The sequence below is a fragment of the Mandrillus leucophaeus genome, unplaced genomic scaffold (assembly GCF_000951045.1).
Source record: "Mandrillus leucophaeus isolate KB7577 unplaced genomic scaffold, Mleu.le_1.0 Scaffold307, whole genome shotgun sequence".
NCBI lineage: Eukaryota > Metazoa > Chordata > Mammalia > Primates > Cercopithecidae > Mandrillus > Mandrillus leucophaeus.
In genome coordinates this window covers 871,572-888,844 of record NW_012103221.1, presented here as the reverse complement: position 1 = coordinate 888,844, position 17,273 = coordinate 871,572, and the positions used below count along the sequence as shown (strand labels likewise).

Here is a 17,273-nt window from a genome sequence, read left to right as displayed (position 1 = left end):
AAAGAAGCCAGGTACAGAAAGATGGATACTGTATGATCTCACTTGTTATATATGGAATTTTTAAAAAGTTGATTTCAGAGAAACAGGAAGGTGATAACAGAGGCTGGAGGTTATGGTGGTGGGGAAAGGGAAGATGATGATCAAAACATACAAAGTTTCAGCTACACTGTAGGAATAAGTTTAGTGATCTTTAACACTATATGATGACCACCGTTAATAACAATGTATTGTATATTTCAAAATAGATTTTTATTTTTTATCTTTTTATTTTATTTTGTGAAACAGGATCTCACTCTGTCACCCAGGCTGCAGTACAGTGGCACGACCATGGCTCACTGCAACCTTGACCTCCAGGGCTCAGGTGATCCTCCCATCTCAGCCTCCCAAGTAGTAGGACTACAAGCGCATGCCACCCCACTTGGTTAGTTTTGTATTTATTTATTTATTTATTTATTTATTTATTTATTTATTTTAGAGACAAATTTGTCATGTTGCCCAGGCTGGTTTCAAACTCCTGGGCTCAAGTAATCCTCCCACCTCAGCCTCCCAAAGTGATGGGATTACAGGTATAAGTCACTGCTCCTGGCCTTCAAAAAAGATTTTTAATGTTATGATCACAAAAAATAAATTGGTAAGGTAACAATATGTTAATTAGCTCAAGGGAATCTTTCTGCAATGTATACATAGATCAGAACGTCACATTGTACCCCACAAATATACACACATCACATTGTACCCCATAAATATACACAATTGTTATCTGTCAATTAAAAATGTAAAAGAATCATGCATCTTGGAGAAAGGCACAATAAAACATTGTAAGATGTTTAGTGTTTTTTATTTGTTGGCCCTTTTTTGGAGTCACTGTATAAAATTAAAATGTCATATCACAAGTCTAAATGGACAATATACATAATTGATTTGAAAAGTGTCATATTGACAATTTTCAACTTGTACTTCAACCCAACCAGTGTTACTTAGTTGATAGATGGTTAAGTTATAAAAGTGTTACTAACTTGGAATCAAGTTTTCAGAAAGATATTCAGAAGAATGAACACCACTTAGTTTCTGTCATTCTCAATGACAATTTTATAATTTATCATTTGCCAATTTGACTTATATTAGCATCATCATTTAGCACTATTAAATGAAATTGGCTTCCAGTCAACAAAAGATGACAAACTGACAGTCTTTGGACATGATCCAGATTTCAAAATTTACACATATTCTGCCTATACATGTAAAATCTAAAATAAAAAACTTGCTGTTCCTAGGACTTCATTACCTTTCACAGAAGACTTTTGAATGTGCTACCAGAATGAATATGCAAATTTACAGCAAAAAAGTTTTAAAACTAAAAAAATATTGAATGGAGTTTCATCTTAAATCATACTTTGGATCAGTTATTGACAGATAATTATAAGTACTGTAACATATTGATATTGTTATAACCTTTTCTAATTTGTGAAATGTTCCTAAGATTGATAGGTTTCTATGAGATATGGAAGCACTAACAAAGACATGCAACAGCTTATACATATTTATAATTACTGTGTTCTTGTCCTGTATGATGCTTTGATTAGTTCAAATCCATTGATAATTGAACATTTTTATTCATATTCTACAGTTTTACAGGTTTAAACCTTGGTCAAAGTTGCCTTCAACACATTCAAATTCATGCTATTTCACCTAAACATAAATGTGTAAAATATTGATACAATCCTCTTTGTGCTTATTTTAAAATGACATTTCCCTTTGGACAAATCTGATTAACTGCTTTAAGAACTGGGGAAAAATATTGTTTCTAATACTGTGTTTATATTTTAGAAGCATCATATTTTGTAGCTTTGAGGAGAATGAATGTAACTTTCAAGATAAGGAAGTATGTTAAATAACTTATCTCAGAGTTACATTAATAGAAATAAAAATTTTAGTAATCAATTGCTAACGTCCATATAAATGTTCCACAGTCTTTTTTATATTAGGTCAGAACAATGAATCATCACTTTAAAAGTGAAAAATATATGGAAAGAATCGATATTTTATTTTACCAAATTAAGAATTTACTTCTCTTGTCATATATTCTCATGTTAGAATAGGCTTGTAGGAATTACATGTTTTTGAAGGTTTTGTAGAACTCATAAGTAAAAACAAGTGCTTCCTTTCAGGAGTTCTATTTTTGACTACTTTTTGAATTTTCTCTGTGGGGTTACTGAACTAATTTTTTTTTATTTCTTATGTCAATTTTAGCCATTTATATTTTTCTGGAAATTATTCACAGTGGGAAGGAGGCTTTCAAGATGGCTAACCAGAGGCACCAGCACTCACCTCCTCCACAAAGAAGGACCAGAATATCAAGTAGATAATCACATACTGAATACAGCATTTAAGAGAGAACACTAGAATTCAGAGGGAAGTGACAGGGAACCTCTGAGTCACAGAAGGAGAGGGAAGAAAAGTTGCCAGCCAGCCAGGATTGGCACAGAGCCAGGAGAAACTCACCAGTGAAGGGAAAAGGTTAAAGTGAGAGGTCTATAGCAGTCTACTCTCCCATGATGGACTCCTACAGTCTTAGCCACAGGAGAGCTCCTCAGTCCTTATGGACCCTGAGACTAGTATAGGGACTTCTTGGAGTCCATGCAGTGGCATTGTTCCAGACAGGTAGTTTGCACTGCAAACCACATCCCCCAAGACTCAAGCAGCTGTAGCATGACATCATTTTGAGAGCCCAGTCACAACAAATGATATCCTTCCCTGGGGCACAACAGCTCCTGAATGTCCACATCACTGGAGCTTTGCTGACATTTCCCCCAACATCAGCCCAGAGGGCTGTAGTACTGAGGCACTGGCTAGACTCAGTGGTATACCCAGGTTTGCAGCACTCTAGCCCACATACTGTCCTGCACCTGGGAAATGGGCAGTGATGTGTAATGGGGAGGCTGCCTGTGGGACAATGGGAACCAGAACCAAAGTGTGTGCTCACCAGAGCCTGAGAGCCAACTTCCTGGGTCCGCTGTCACTGATAGCAGCCCTTCCTTGCTCCCAGCAGCAAAGCCAATGTGCACTTGCACATACCTTTGAGCAGCCCAGAAACCAGCCAACCTGGGCACCATCCTAAGGCCTAAGGACAGGCCCACCCTACCCACTGCTGCATGAGTGCACTGTCCAGGGCCCTGACGATTGATCTGCTTGTCTGCCACAGCCTGTGGTTGAGTGAAATATTAAGGAGCTTCAGGACAGGCCTACCTGGCCACCACTGCTGGTGCCCACATGTACCACTGAGGGGCCTCTGAATAGGTCTCCCCTGGTCACTGGCATCTGAGTATACTATCTGGGGTCCTGGGGACTGACTCATCCCATCACCGTCACTGGTGCCTACATGTACCATTGTGGTGGGGGGAAAGAGGGACTTGAAAACGGGCCTGCCCTGCCCACTGCCAGTGACTGCATGTACCATAAAGAAACCTGAAGATAGGTCTGTTCTGCCCACTGCCACTGCTTCCACTGCCCATGCACACCATTTGGGGACGTGGGGATCAACCCATCCCACCCACCAACACTAGCACCTGCACATGCCTTTTGAGAGCATGACATCAGACCCACCCAGCCTGCTGCCAGTACTGCTGCCAACATCAACATACATGTGCCACCTGGGAGACAGTAAACTGGCTTGCCGAGACTGCCACAACCACTGGTGCCAGAATGTACTGCTTAGGGGCCTCTAGGTTGTCCCAACACTGCTACCGTCATTGCTAACATCATACATGCTGCCCAAGGACCCACCCACCCACCAACCACTGCCACTGCTAGTCCCTGAACAAGCAACCGGGAGGTCCAAGGGTCAGCCTGCATGCACTTACCACCAGTGCCTGCATATGTGGTGCACATCCAGCCCACTACCACCACTATTGCTGCCTGAAGACCAGCCCTCCTGACATTCCCATCCTCAGCAAAGCCTCACTATAGCTCTCGCTAACAACTGCAGCCCAAGCAACTGAGGAATTAACAGGCACCACTAATTCTGATGACAGCCAATGAAATCATATGATGACTACATGAGTGTGCCCAACAAGAATCAAAGCCAAATCAACCTACCCAACCAACACTATAGGTACATCTTTAGGAAAATATCTTACCCTATGAAAACCAATCTATAAAACTGGAAGAAACAACTGTTACACCAGATATCAACAGAAAGACACAAGAAACATGAAAAGGCAAGGAAACATGATACTGCCAAAAGAACATAATAATTATCCAGCAACAGATTCCAATGAAAAAGAAATCTGTAAAATGCCTGAAAAAGGATTCAAAATAATAATATTAAAGAAGCTAAATGGGATACAGATAAAAATTTTAAAACAATCAGAAACACAATTCATGATCTGAATGAGAAATTCAACAGAGACATCATTTAAAAAATTCTGAAACTGAAGAATTTAATGAATGAAATAAAAAATACAACTGAGGGTTTAAACAACAGATTAGATCAAATACAAGAAATAATCTAAGAACTGGAAGACAGTTTTGACACCATAAATCTACCAAATATTTGAATTTTCAGAGTCCCAGAAGGAGACAATATGGGCAAAGATATAGAAAACCTATTTAACAAAATAATAGCTGAATACTTCCCAAATCTTTTTTTTTTTTTTTTTTTTTGAGACGGAGTCTCGCTCTGTCACCCAGGCTGGAGTGCCGTGGCGGGATCTCAGCTCACTGCAAGCTCCGCCTCCCGGGTTTACGCCATTCTCCTGCCTCAGCCTCCCAAGTAGCTGGGACTACAGGCACCCACCACTTCGTCCAGCTAATTTTTTGTATTTTTTAGTAGAGACGGGGTTTCACCGTGTTAGCCAGGATAGTCTCGATCTCCTGACCTCATGATCCACCCGTCTCAGCCTCCCAAAGTGCTGAGATTACAGGCTTGAGCCACCGCGCCCGGCCAATACTTCCCAAATCTTACAAGAGACATGGACATTCAGATACAAGAATCTCAAAAGGTTCTTAAATAGATACAATCCAAAAAGGTTTTCAAGCCACGTTATAGTCACTGTTAAGAGTCAAAGAAAGAATTCTAAAAACAGCAAAAGTGTCAAGTCACATATAAGGGAATCCCATCAGACTAACACTGAATTTTTCTTTTTACAAGACAGGAGAGAATAGGATGATACATTCAAACTACTGGAAGAAAAAAAACACTGTCGGCCAAGACTACTGTACCCAAAAAAGCTTCTTTTCAAAAATGAAGGCAAAATAAAGAAATAAAGTGTTTCCCAGATAAGCAAAAACTGAGAGAATTCATCACCACTAGATTGGTCCTACAAGAAATATTTAAGGAAGTCCTAGATCTGGAAGCAAAAGGATGATACCTACCATCATGAAAACACATAAACTATAAAACTCACTGGTAGAGCAGACACACAGTAAGAGAAAGAGAAAGGAGTCAAATGTTACTACTATAGAAACCCAACAAACTACAATGATAAACAGTAAGAGAGGAAGAAAAGAATAAAGGATATACAAAACAAACTTAAAACATGTAACAAAAAAAAAACCCAAAATAAGTCCTCATCTAACAATAATAACCGTGAATGTAAATGGATTAAATTCCCCATTTAAAAGATACAGACAGCTTGAATGTATTAAAAAGACATGACCCAACTATATGCTTCCTATAAGACTCACTTCACCTGTAAAGGTACAATAAACAAAGTAAAGGGATAGAAAAATATTTGCTGCACAAATATAAACCAACAGTGAATAGGAGTAACTATATTTATATCAGGTAAAATAGAATTTAAATACAAAACTAAAAAGAGACAAGGAAGGTAATTATATAATGATGAAGGGATCAATTCAGCAAGAAGGTCTAACAGCTCTAAATATGTATGCACCCAACACTGAAACACACATACACACACACACAGAGCAAATATTATTATATATAAATGGAGAGACAGACTTAAATACAATAATAGTTGGAGACTTCAACACTTTTCCTTCTCAGCATTGGACAGATAATCTAGATAGAAAATCAACAAAGAAACATTGGATTTAAACTGCACTGCAGACCAAATGGACCTAACAGCCATTTACAGAACATTTTATTCAACAGTTACAAAATATGTACTCTTCTCATCAGCACATGGAATATTCTCCAGGATTGACCGTATGTGTTAGGCCACAAAACAACTCTCAACAAATTTTTAAAAAATCATATCAAGTATCTTCTCAGACCACAAAGGAAGAAAACTAGAAGTTAATACCAAGAGTTACTATGGAAAATGTACACATACAGGGAAATTAAACAATATGTTCCTCAATGACCCCTAAATCAAAGAAGAAATTAAGAAGGAAATAAAAAAATGGAAACAAATGAAAATGGAAATACAACATACTAAAACCAATGGGATACAGCCAAAGCAGTGCTAAGAAGTACTTTTTTGTACATCAGAAAAGTAAGAAGATTTCAAATAAACAACTTAACAATGCACCTGAAGGAACTAGAAAAGCAACAAACAAAACCCAAAATTAGTAGAAAAAGAATAAAGATCAGAGCAGAACTAAACAAGATAGAGACTAATAAATAACACAAGAAAATTGGTTCACTGAAAAGATAAAAATCTATAGATAAAGATAAAACATAGATAAAAACATATTGTTTAATTTCTAGCTAGACTAACAAGAAAAAAGGAGAAAAACTGAAATAAGATCAGAAAGGTAAAGGAGACATTACAACTGATATCAAAGAAACAGAAAGGATCATCTCAGACTTTTATGAACAACTATACATCAACAAATTGGAAAACCTACAGGAAATGCGTAAGTTCCTGGACATATACAACCTACCAAGATTATACCAGGAAGAAATAGAAAACCTGAAGAGAAGAAGTTTTTTCTTCATTAACAAGATTTAATCAGTAATGAAAACTCTCCCAACAAAGAAAAGCCAACTGCTTTATTATTGAATTTTACCAAACTTAGAAATGAATACCAATTCCTCTCAAACTATTTCAGAAGACTGAAGAGCAAAAATTCTCCTAACTCATTCTATGAGGTCAGCATTACCTCAATACCAAAACCAGACAAGGATATGACAAAGAAAAAAAAAAACCTATAGGCCAAAAACCTACAGGCCAATATGCCTGATGAACACAGTTGCAAAAATCCTCAACAAAATACTAGCAAACTGAATCTAACAAGACATCAATAAGACAATACACCAAGATCAAGTGGGATTTATCCCAGGGATGCAAGGATGCTTTAACATATGCAAATTGATAAAAGAACAGAATGAAAGATAAAAACCATTTGATCATCAAATAGATGCAGAACAAATGTGATAAAATTCAACATCCACTCCTGGTTAAAAAAACAAAAAACAAAAACAAAAACAAAACAAAAAAACAAAACTCTCAAGTTAGGCCAGAAAGGAACCTACCTCAATATAATAAAGGCCATATATGAAAAACTGACAGCTAGCATCATACTGAATAGGGAAAAGCTGAAAGCATTTCTTCTAAGACCTGTAACAAGAAAAGGATATCCACTTTCACCACTCCTGATCAATATAGTACTGTAAGTCCTAGCCAGAACAATCAAGCAAGAGAAAGAAAGCTAGAAAAGATAAAGTCAGATTTGCAGACAGCATGATCTTATACCTAGAAAGTTATTAGAAATGACAAATGAACTCAGTAAAATTTCAGTTTACAAAATTAACACATAAAAATCAGCAGAGTTTCTATATATCAATAAGGAACTAGCTGAAAAATAAATCAAGAAAGAAATCCCATTTGCAATGGCTACGAAAAAATACATAAGAAATGTTTAACCAAGAAGGTCAAAGACCTGTATGAGGAAAATGAAATAACACCAGTAAAAAAACCAAAGAGGACACAAACAAATAGAAAGACATCCCCGGCTCATGGATCAGAAGATTTAGTCTTATTAAAATGAATCAGGGAGAACCAGGAAGATGGTGCATAGGAGGCAGGACTAGCTTGCAGCTCCTGCTTGGACAGACAAAACAGTGTATAGAAACTCACATCATGAACTTTTTTTCCAAAAAGTACTGCAGGAACATATCAAGAAAGCTGAGAGAATCCATAGACTCTCTGAAGGAACTTGATCACCATGCAGGCTCCCTCAGACACTGAAAATCTGTGCCGGTATCCACGGCTGAAAGATCTGAAGGCAAATCACATTAAAGGATTCTTTGCAGACATTCCCCAGTACCAGCCCAGAGCCCAGTAGCTCCACTGGGTGGCTCAACCCAGAAGAGCAAAAACAATCACTGCAGTTTTGCTCTCAGGAAACCCCATCCCTAGGGGGAAGGGGGAGAACACCACATCAAGGGAGCACTCCATGGGACAAAAGAATCTGAATAGCAGCCCTTGAGTTCCAGATCTTCCCTCTGATATAGTCCACCAAATGACAAGGAACCAGAACAATTCTGGTAATGTGATAAAACAAGGTTCTTTAACACCCTAAAAAGATCATACTAGCTCACCAGCAATGGAGCCAAACCAAGATTAAATCTTTGAATTGCCAGAAAAAGAATTCAGAAGGTTAATTATTAAGCTAATCAAGCAGGCATCAGAAAAAGGTGAAGTCCAACTTAAAGAAATAAGAAACATGATACAGGATATGAAAGGAAAAATCTTCATTGAAATAGTTAGCATAAATAAAAACAATCACAACTTCCGAAAATCAAGGACACACTTAGAGAAATGCAAAATGCACTGGAAAGTCTCAGCAATAGAATTGAACAAAGAGAAGAAAGAACTTCAGAGCTTGAGGACAAGGCTTTCAAATTAACCCAATCCATCAAAGACAAAGAAAAAATAATATATAAAAGTGAAGAAAGCCTATAAGAAGTTTAGGATTACGTTAAGTGTTCAAACCTAAGAATAATTGGTGTACCCAAGGAAGAAGAGAAATCTAAAAGTCTGGAAAACATATTTGAGGGAATAATCGAGGAAAATTTCCTTAGCCTTGCTAGAGGTCTAGACATGCAAATACAAGAAGCTCAAAGAACACGTGGGAAATTTATCACAAAAAGATCATTGTTTAGGCACATAGTCATCAAGTTATCTAAAGTTAAGATGAAGGAAAGAATCTTAAGAGCTGTGAGGCAAAGGCATCAGGTAACCTACAAAGGAAAACCTACCAGAGTAACAGCAGATTTCTCAGCAGAAACCCTACAAGCTAAAAGGAATTGGGGTCCTATTTTTAGCCTCCTTAAACAAATCAATTATCAGCCAAGAATTTTGTATCCACTAAGTTTCATAAATGAAGAAAAGATACAGTCTTTTCCAGACAGACAAATGCTGAGAGAATTCGCCACTACCATGCCAGTACTACAGAAACTGCTAAAAAGAGCTAAATCTTGAAACAAATCCTCAAAACACACCAAAATCAAACTTCCTTAAAGCATGACTGTCACAGGACCCACATAACAATAACACAAAGAAAAAAAAAAAAAAAAAACACCACAAGGTATTCAGGCTACAAATAGCATGATGAATAGAATAGTACCTCACACCTCAGTCCTAATGTTGAATGTAAACAGCCTAAATGCTTCACTTAAAAGATACAGAATGGCAGAATGCATAAGAACTCACCAACCAAGTTTCTCTTGTCTTCAGGAAACTCAACATATAAGAACTCCCATAAATTTAAGGTAAAGGGGTGGAAAAAGATATTCCATGCAAATGGACAACAAAAGTGAGCAGGAGTAGCTATTTATATATTAGATAAAACAAACTTTAAGACAACAACAGTTTAAAAAGACAAAGAGAAACATTACATAATGATAAAAGAGCTAGTCCAACAGGAAAATATCACAATCTTAAATATATATGCACCTAACACTGGAGCTCCCAGATTTATGAAACAATTACTGCTAGACCTAAGAAATGAGATAGATGGCAACACAATAATAGTGGAGGCCATTAATACTTTACTGACAGTACTAAACAGGTCATCAAGACAGAAAGTCAACAAAGAAACCATGGACTTAAACTATACTCCAGAGCAAATGAACATAACAGATATTTACAGAACATTCTACCCAACAACTGCAGAATATACATTCTGTTCATCAGCACATGGAACATTCTCCAAGACAGAGCATATGAAGACCATATGACAGGCCAGAAAACAAATCTCAGTAAACTTAAGAAAAACCTAAATTGTATCAAGTACTTTCAGACAACAGTGGAATAAAATTGGAAATCAACTCCAAAAGGAATCCTCAAAACCATGTAAATACATGGAAATTAAATAACCTGTTCCTGTATGATCTTTGGGTCAACGATGAAATCAAGATGGAAATTTAAAAATTCTTTGAACTGAATAAGAATAGTAACACAACCTGTCAAAACCTCTGGGATACAGCAAAAGTGGTGCTAAGAGGAAAGTTCATAGCCTTAAATACCTACATCAAAAAGTCTGAAAGAGCACAAAGAGACAATCTAAGGTCACACCTCATGGAACTGTACAAACAAGGACAATCCAAACTCAAACCCAGTAGAAGAAAAGAAATACTGAAGATCAGAGCAGAACCAAATGAAATGATTGAAACAACACACCAAAAAAATACAAAAGATAAGTGAAACAAAAAGCTCGTTCTTTGAAAAAATAAAATTGATATACATTAGTGAGATTAACCAAGCAAAGGAGAAGATCCAAATAAGCTCAATTAGAAACAAAATGGGAGATATTACTACAGATACCATAGAAATACAAAAAGGCTGCTATGAACACCTTTTTGTGTGTAAACTAGAAAACCTAGAGGAGATGGATAAATTCCTAGAAATATACAACCCTCCTAGATTAAACCAGGGAGATACATAAACTCTGAACAGACCAATAACAAGCAGTGAGATTGAAATGGTAATAAGACTGCCAACCAAAAAAAAGTCCAGGTACCAGATGGCTTCACAGCTGAATTCTATCAGACATTCAAGGAAGAACTGGTACCATTCCTACTGACATTATTCCAGAGGAGAAAGAGGGAATCCTCCTTAAACCATTCTATGAAACCAGTATCACTATAATACCAAAACCAGAGAAGGGCATAACAAAAAAAGAAAACTACAGACAAATATCCTTGATGAACATAGATGCAAAAATCCTCAATAAAATACTAATTGAATCCAACAGCCTATCAAAAAGATAATCCACCATGATCAAGTGGGTTTCATACCAGGGATGCAGGGATGGTTTAATATACCACATAAACGCAATTAAAAACAAAAATCACATGATCATCTCAATAGATGCAGAAAGAGGATTAGACAAAATCCGGCATCCCAGTAGGATTAAAACTTCAACAAAGTCAGCATAGAAGGGACAGACCTTAATATAATAAAAGCCATCTATGACAAACCCACATACAACATAATACTGAATGGGGAAAAGTTGAAAGCATTCCCCCTGAGAACTGGAACAAGACAAGGATGCTCACTTTTACCACTTCTATTCAACACAGTACTGGAAGTCCTAGTCAGAGCCATCAGACAAGAGAAAGAAATCAAGGGCATCCAAATTGGTAAAGAGGAAGTCAGACTGTTGCTGTTTGCTGATGTTATGATCATATATCTAGAAAACCTTAAAGACTCTCCAGAAAGCTCCTAGAACTGGTAAATGAATTCAGCAAGGTTTCAGGATACAAAATTAATGCACACAAATCAGTAGCTCTGCTATACACCAAGAGTGACCAAGCTGAGAATGAAATCAACAACTCAACCCCTTTTACGATAGCTGCAAAAAAAGAAAAAAAAAAGAAAAGAAAAGAAAGTAAAATACTTAGGAATGTATCTAACCAAGGAGGTGAAAGACTTCCACAAGGAAAACTACAAAATACTGCTGAAAGAAATCATAGACAACACAAATAAATGGAAACACATCCCATGCTCATGGATGGGTAGAATCAATATTGTGGAAATGGCCATACTGCCAAAAGCAATTTACAAATACCACCATCATTCTTCACAAAACTAGAAAAAACAATCCTAGAATTCATATGGAACCAAAAAAGAGTCCTGTATTAGTTCATTTGCATGCTGCTGATAAAGATATAACCAAAAGTGGGAAGAAAAAGAAGTTTAATTGGACTTACAATTCCATATGGCCGGGGAGGCCTCAGAATCATGACGGGAGGTGAAAGGCACTTCTTACATGGCTGAGGCAAGCGAAAAAATGAGGATGAAGCAAAAACAGAAACCCCTGATAAACCTATCAGATCTCATGAGACTTATTCACTATCACAAGAATAGCATGAGAAAGACCGACCCCCATGATTCAATTACCTCCCCATGGGTCCCTCCCACAATACGTGGGAATTCTGGGAGATAAAATTCAAGTTGAGATTTGGGTGGGGACACAGCCAAACCATATCAAGCCCACATAGCCAAAGCAAGACTAAGCAAAAAGAACAAATCTGGAAGCATCACATTACCCAACTTCAAACCATACCCTAAGAACACAGTCACCAAAACAGCATGGTACTGGTATAAAAATAGGCACATAGGACCAATGGAACAGAATATATAACCCAGAAATAAAGGCAAATATTTACAGCCAACTGATCTTTGACAAAGAAAACAAAAACAAAGTGAGGAAAGGACACCCTTTTCAATAAATGGTGCTAGGATAATTGGCTAGCCACATGTAGAAAATGAAACTGGATTATCATCTCTTACTTTATACAAAAATCAGCTCAAGATGGATCAAAGTCTTAAATCTAAGACCTGAAACCATAAAACTTCTAGAAGATAACATCAGAGAAACCCTTCTAGACATTGTCTTAGGCAAAGACTTCATGACCAAAAAACCAAAAGCAAATGCAACAAAAACAAAGATAAGTAGATGGGACTTAATTAAACTAAAAAAGTTTTTCTGCACTGGAAATGAAATAATCAGCAGAGTTAATAGACAACCCACAGAATGGGAGAAGATCTTCACAATCTATACATCAAACAAAGGACTAATATTCGGAATCTACAAATAACTCAAATCAGCAAGAAAAAAAGCCAACAATCCCATAAAAAAGTAGGCTAAGGACATGAATAGATAAATTCTCAAAAGAAGATAAACAAATGGTCGACAAGCATATGGGAAAATGCTCAACATCACTAATTATCAGGGCAATGCAAATCAAAACCACAATGTGATACCACCTTACTCCTACAAGAATGGCCATAATAAAAGAATTTAAAAAAATAATGTTGGTGCAGATGTGGTGAAAAGGGAACACTTTTACACTGTTGGTGGGAATGTAAACTAGTACAACCACTGTGGAAAACAGTGTGGAGATTCCGTGAAGAACTAAAAGTAGCATTACCATTTGATCCAGCAATCCAACTATTGGGATCTACCCAGAGGAAAAAAGTCATTATACAAAAAAGAGACTTGCACGTGCATGTTTATGGTAGCAAAATTTGCAATTGCAAAAATATGGAACCAGTCCAAATACCTATCCATCAACGAGCTGATAAAGAAAATGTGGTATATAAATATACTATGGAATACTACTCAGCCATAAAAAGGAATTGAATAATGGCATTTGCAGCAACCTGGATGGAATTGGAGACTATTATTGTAAGTGAAGTAACTCAGGAATGGAAAATTAAACATCGTATATTCTCACAAGTGGGAGCTAAGTAAGCTATGAGGATGCAATATTGTAAGAATGCTACAATGGACTTTGGAGACTCAGAGAAAATGGTGGGGGTGGGGTGAAAGATAAAAGACTCTAAATTGGGTATACTGGACACTACTTGGGTGATGGGTGCACCAAAATCTCAGAAATCACCACTAAAGAACTTATTCATGTAACCAAACACAACCTGTTTCCCTAAAACCTATTGAAATAAAAAATATAATGAACCATACCACCCAAAGCAATCTACAGATTCACTGCAATCCTTATCAAAATATCAATGACATTCTTCACAGAAATAAAAAATAATAATCCTAGAAGTATTATGGAACCACAAATAACTCTAAATAGCCAAAGCAATGTGAGCAAAAAGACCAAAGCAGAAGGTACTCTACTAAAATATAATACAAAGTTATGGTAACCCAAAAAGCATGGAACTGGTATGAAAACAGACACAGGTGCCTGGGCGCAGTGGCTCACACCTGTAATCCCAGCACTTTGGGAGGCTGAGGCAGGTGGATCATGAGGGTAGGAGTTCAAGACCAGCCTGGCCAACATGGTGAAACCCCATCTCTACTAAAAATACAAAAATTAGCCAGGCGTAGTGATGCGCACCTGTATTCCCAGCTACTCAGCAGGCTGAAGCAAGTCAATTGCTTGAACCTGGGAGGCAGAGGTTGCAGTGAGCAGAGATCGTGCCACTGCACTTCAGCCTGGGCGATAGAGCGAGACTCTGTCTCATAAATAAATAAATAAACAGACACATAGACCGATGGAACAGAATAGAGAACCCAGAAAGCTACATATTTACAGCCAACTGATGTATAAAACATGGATTTAAATTGGATCTCTCTGAATGTATTTTTTTGATGATATTACTTTACAGCCATATACATTTTTACATAATTATAAAATAAAGAGTGAAAAGCAGTTCTCAAGAATCAAAAGCAAAATTAACTAAATGAACTTAGTAGTATAGTGGTCCCTCAGTATTAATGAGGGATTTGTCTCATGACTCCCCCCACCCCCAAGTATACCAAAATCTACAGATATTCATGTCCTTTATATAAAATAGCCTGGTATTTCCACATAACCTACATACATATTCCCAAAACACTTTAAATCATCCCTTGATTACTTATAATAGTTACTGTAATTCCTACACATTATTAATGTGGATTCAAAATACTGTTTGGCTTGGGAAAAATTGAAGTTTTGCTTTTTGGAATTTCACGGAATTTTTTTTTTTCTGAATGCTTTTGACCCATGGTTGGTGGAATCCATGGATGGGGAACTAACAGATATGGTGGGCTGACTTTATATCAAATTTGTGGCATAACTTCATAAAGAAAATGATTTCAAGTCACTTTAAAATATAAATGTCTTTTATCCCTTGTGGGATGTATTTACAAAGAAAGGAACTGCAAAGAAATCTTAGAATTTTTTTTTTTTTTAAGATGTCTTGCTATATTGCCCAGGCTGGCCTCAAAGGCTCAAGCAATCCGCCTGCCTCAACCCCCTTGAGTCACTAGGATTGCAGGTGCATGCCACCACACTCAACTTTTGGAATGTTTTTATAATTTTACAAGTAGGATTAGGATTAATATTTGTATAATTATTCAAAAACCATTTTCTATAAACATTGTATATATGTTGATAAAGCATAGTATATATGTACCGTGAGCCAAATACAGCCTATGACAAGTTCTTGTAAATAAAGTTTTATTAGAACGTAGCCATACTTATTTGTTTACATATTGCCTATGGCTGTTTCTGAGCTGCAGTGGCAGAGTTTAATAGTTGCGACAGAGACTGTGTGGCCTGCAAAGATTGAAGTATTTACTATCTAGCCTTTACAAAAAAAGTTTGCCAACCCCTGTTCTAGCTCTCTCTCCAATACAATAACACACTTAGGACAAGCAGAACATCCCAAATCTAAAAATCCAAAGTGCTTCAAAATCTGTAACATTTTGAGTACTTTGGAATTAGGGGTTGTAACTTTTTGTCTCTAATTCCTTATACCCAAGATTCTAAACAGTGCTAGGGCGGTGCTATATATTATGACCAACAAGGTAGTTGGGTTGTTTAGATTCAGTTTGTTCCTGTATCTTAGGAGTAACTTAGAGAACAATGAGGAATGAAGGTGATACAAAGCTGAGAGGATTTATCAGTATTTTTTTTTTGTTTTTTTGTTTTGTTTTGTTTTTTTTATTGAGACGGAGTCTCGCTCTGTCGCCCAGGCTGGAGTGCAGTGGCCGGATCTCAGCTCACTGCAAGCTCCGCCTCCCGGGTTTATGCCATTCTCCTGCCTCAGCCTCCCGAGTAGCTGGGACTACAGGCGCCCGCCACCTCGCCCGGCTGGTTTTTTGTATTTTTTTTAGTAGAGACGGGGTTTCACCGTGTTAGCCAGGATGGTCTCGATCCCCTGACCTCATGATCCGCCTGTCTTGGCCTCCCAAAGTGCTGGGATTACAGGGTTGAGCCACCGCGCCCGGCCGGATTTATCAGTAAAGGCCAGCACAATAAAAAATACTAAACAAGGTTATTCAGTCAAAAAAGAAAATATATCAGATACTTGGAATGATATAAAGGAATGAAGAGTACCAAAATGGTAAATACATGGGTGCATAGAAGACTTTTTTTTTTTTTTACATTAAAAACTAGGAGCAAAAACAGTTTCAATGTATTATGGCATGTATTATATATAAAAGTGAAATGAGTAACAATAGCACAGAAGATAGGAGGAATGAATATATACTGTTGTCATGTTCTTACACTATCCATGAAGTGGTATATTATTTGAAAGCAGATGGTTATAACTTAAACATGCATACAGTAGTCCCCCCTTACCTGTAGGGGGTTCCCAGTGGATGCCTGAAAGCATGGATAATACTGAATCCTATATATACTGTGCATGGTTTTATTTTTCCTTCTTCGCAATTTCATGTACAGAAAATGTTCTAACCATATATCTTAGCAACCTCAGCATATGATTTTTAATCTTTCCTTATTATGTTGAGAACTTATGCACTTTCATTTAAATGAAGAACTTTAAAAAGGTTTCTCTTTGGTATATCTGAATTGTCAGAATTACTACTTTTGTGCTTTGGGGCCATAATTTGGTAAAGTAAAGGTAACTTGAACACAAGTACTATAATAGTTTAACAGTTGATATAATAACCAAGATGGCTACTAAGTGACAAATGGGCAGGTAGCTGTATAAAGTATGAATACGCTAGACAAGGGGATGATTTTTATCCTGGGCAGGATAGGGCAGGACAACACAAGATTTCATCATGCTACTCAAAATGGCACACAATTTAAAATGAATTGTTTATTTTTGGAATTTTCTTTTCCGTTTAGTATTTTTGGACTGCAGTTGACTGTGGGTAACTGAAACCATGGAAGGTGAAGCTGCTGGTAATAAGAGGGGACCACTCTATTTTAAGCCCTAGAACAAGCATTTGCACATGGACATACACAAACATAAAATTTTTAAAATGAAGTATAGCTAATAAACCAAAATAGAAGGTAAATTGGAATACCCCACCAAAAAAAATTCAAAAGTACCGAAAAAGGAAAAAAGAGGAAAAGGCAAAGAACAGAT

The 17,273-nt window shown here is 37.0% G+C and overlaps 1 protein-coding gene across 1 annotated transcript in view; it reads right to left on the bottom strand.

The window, feature by feature from the left end:
* The window catches only part of WDPCP (WD repeat containing planar cell polarity effector), a 500,366-nt gene that overhangs the window by 156,256 nt on the left and 326,837 nt on the right, over positions 1 to 17,273 (bottom strand). The gene's annotated exons all lie outside the window — the stretch shown is intronic.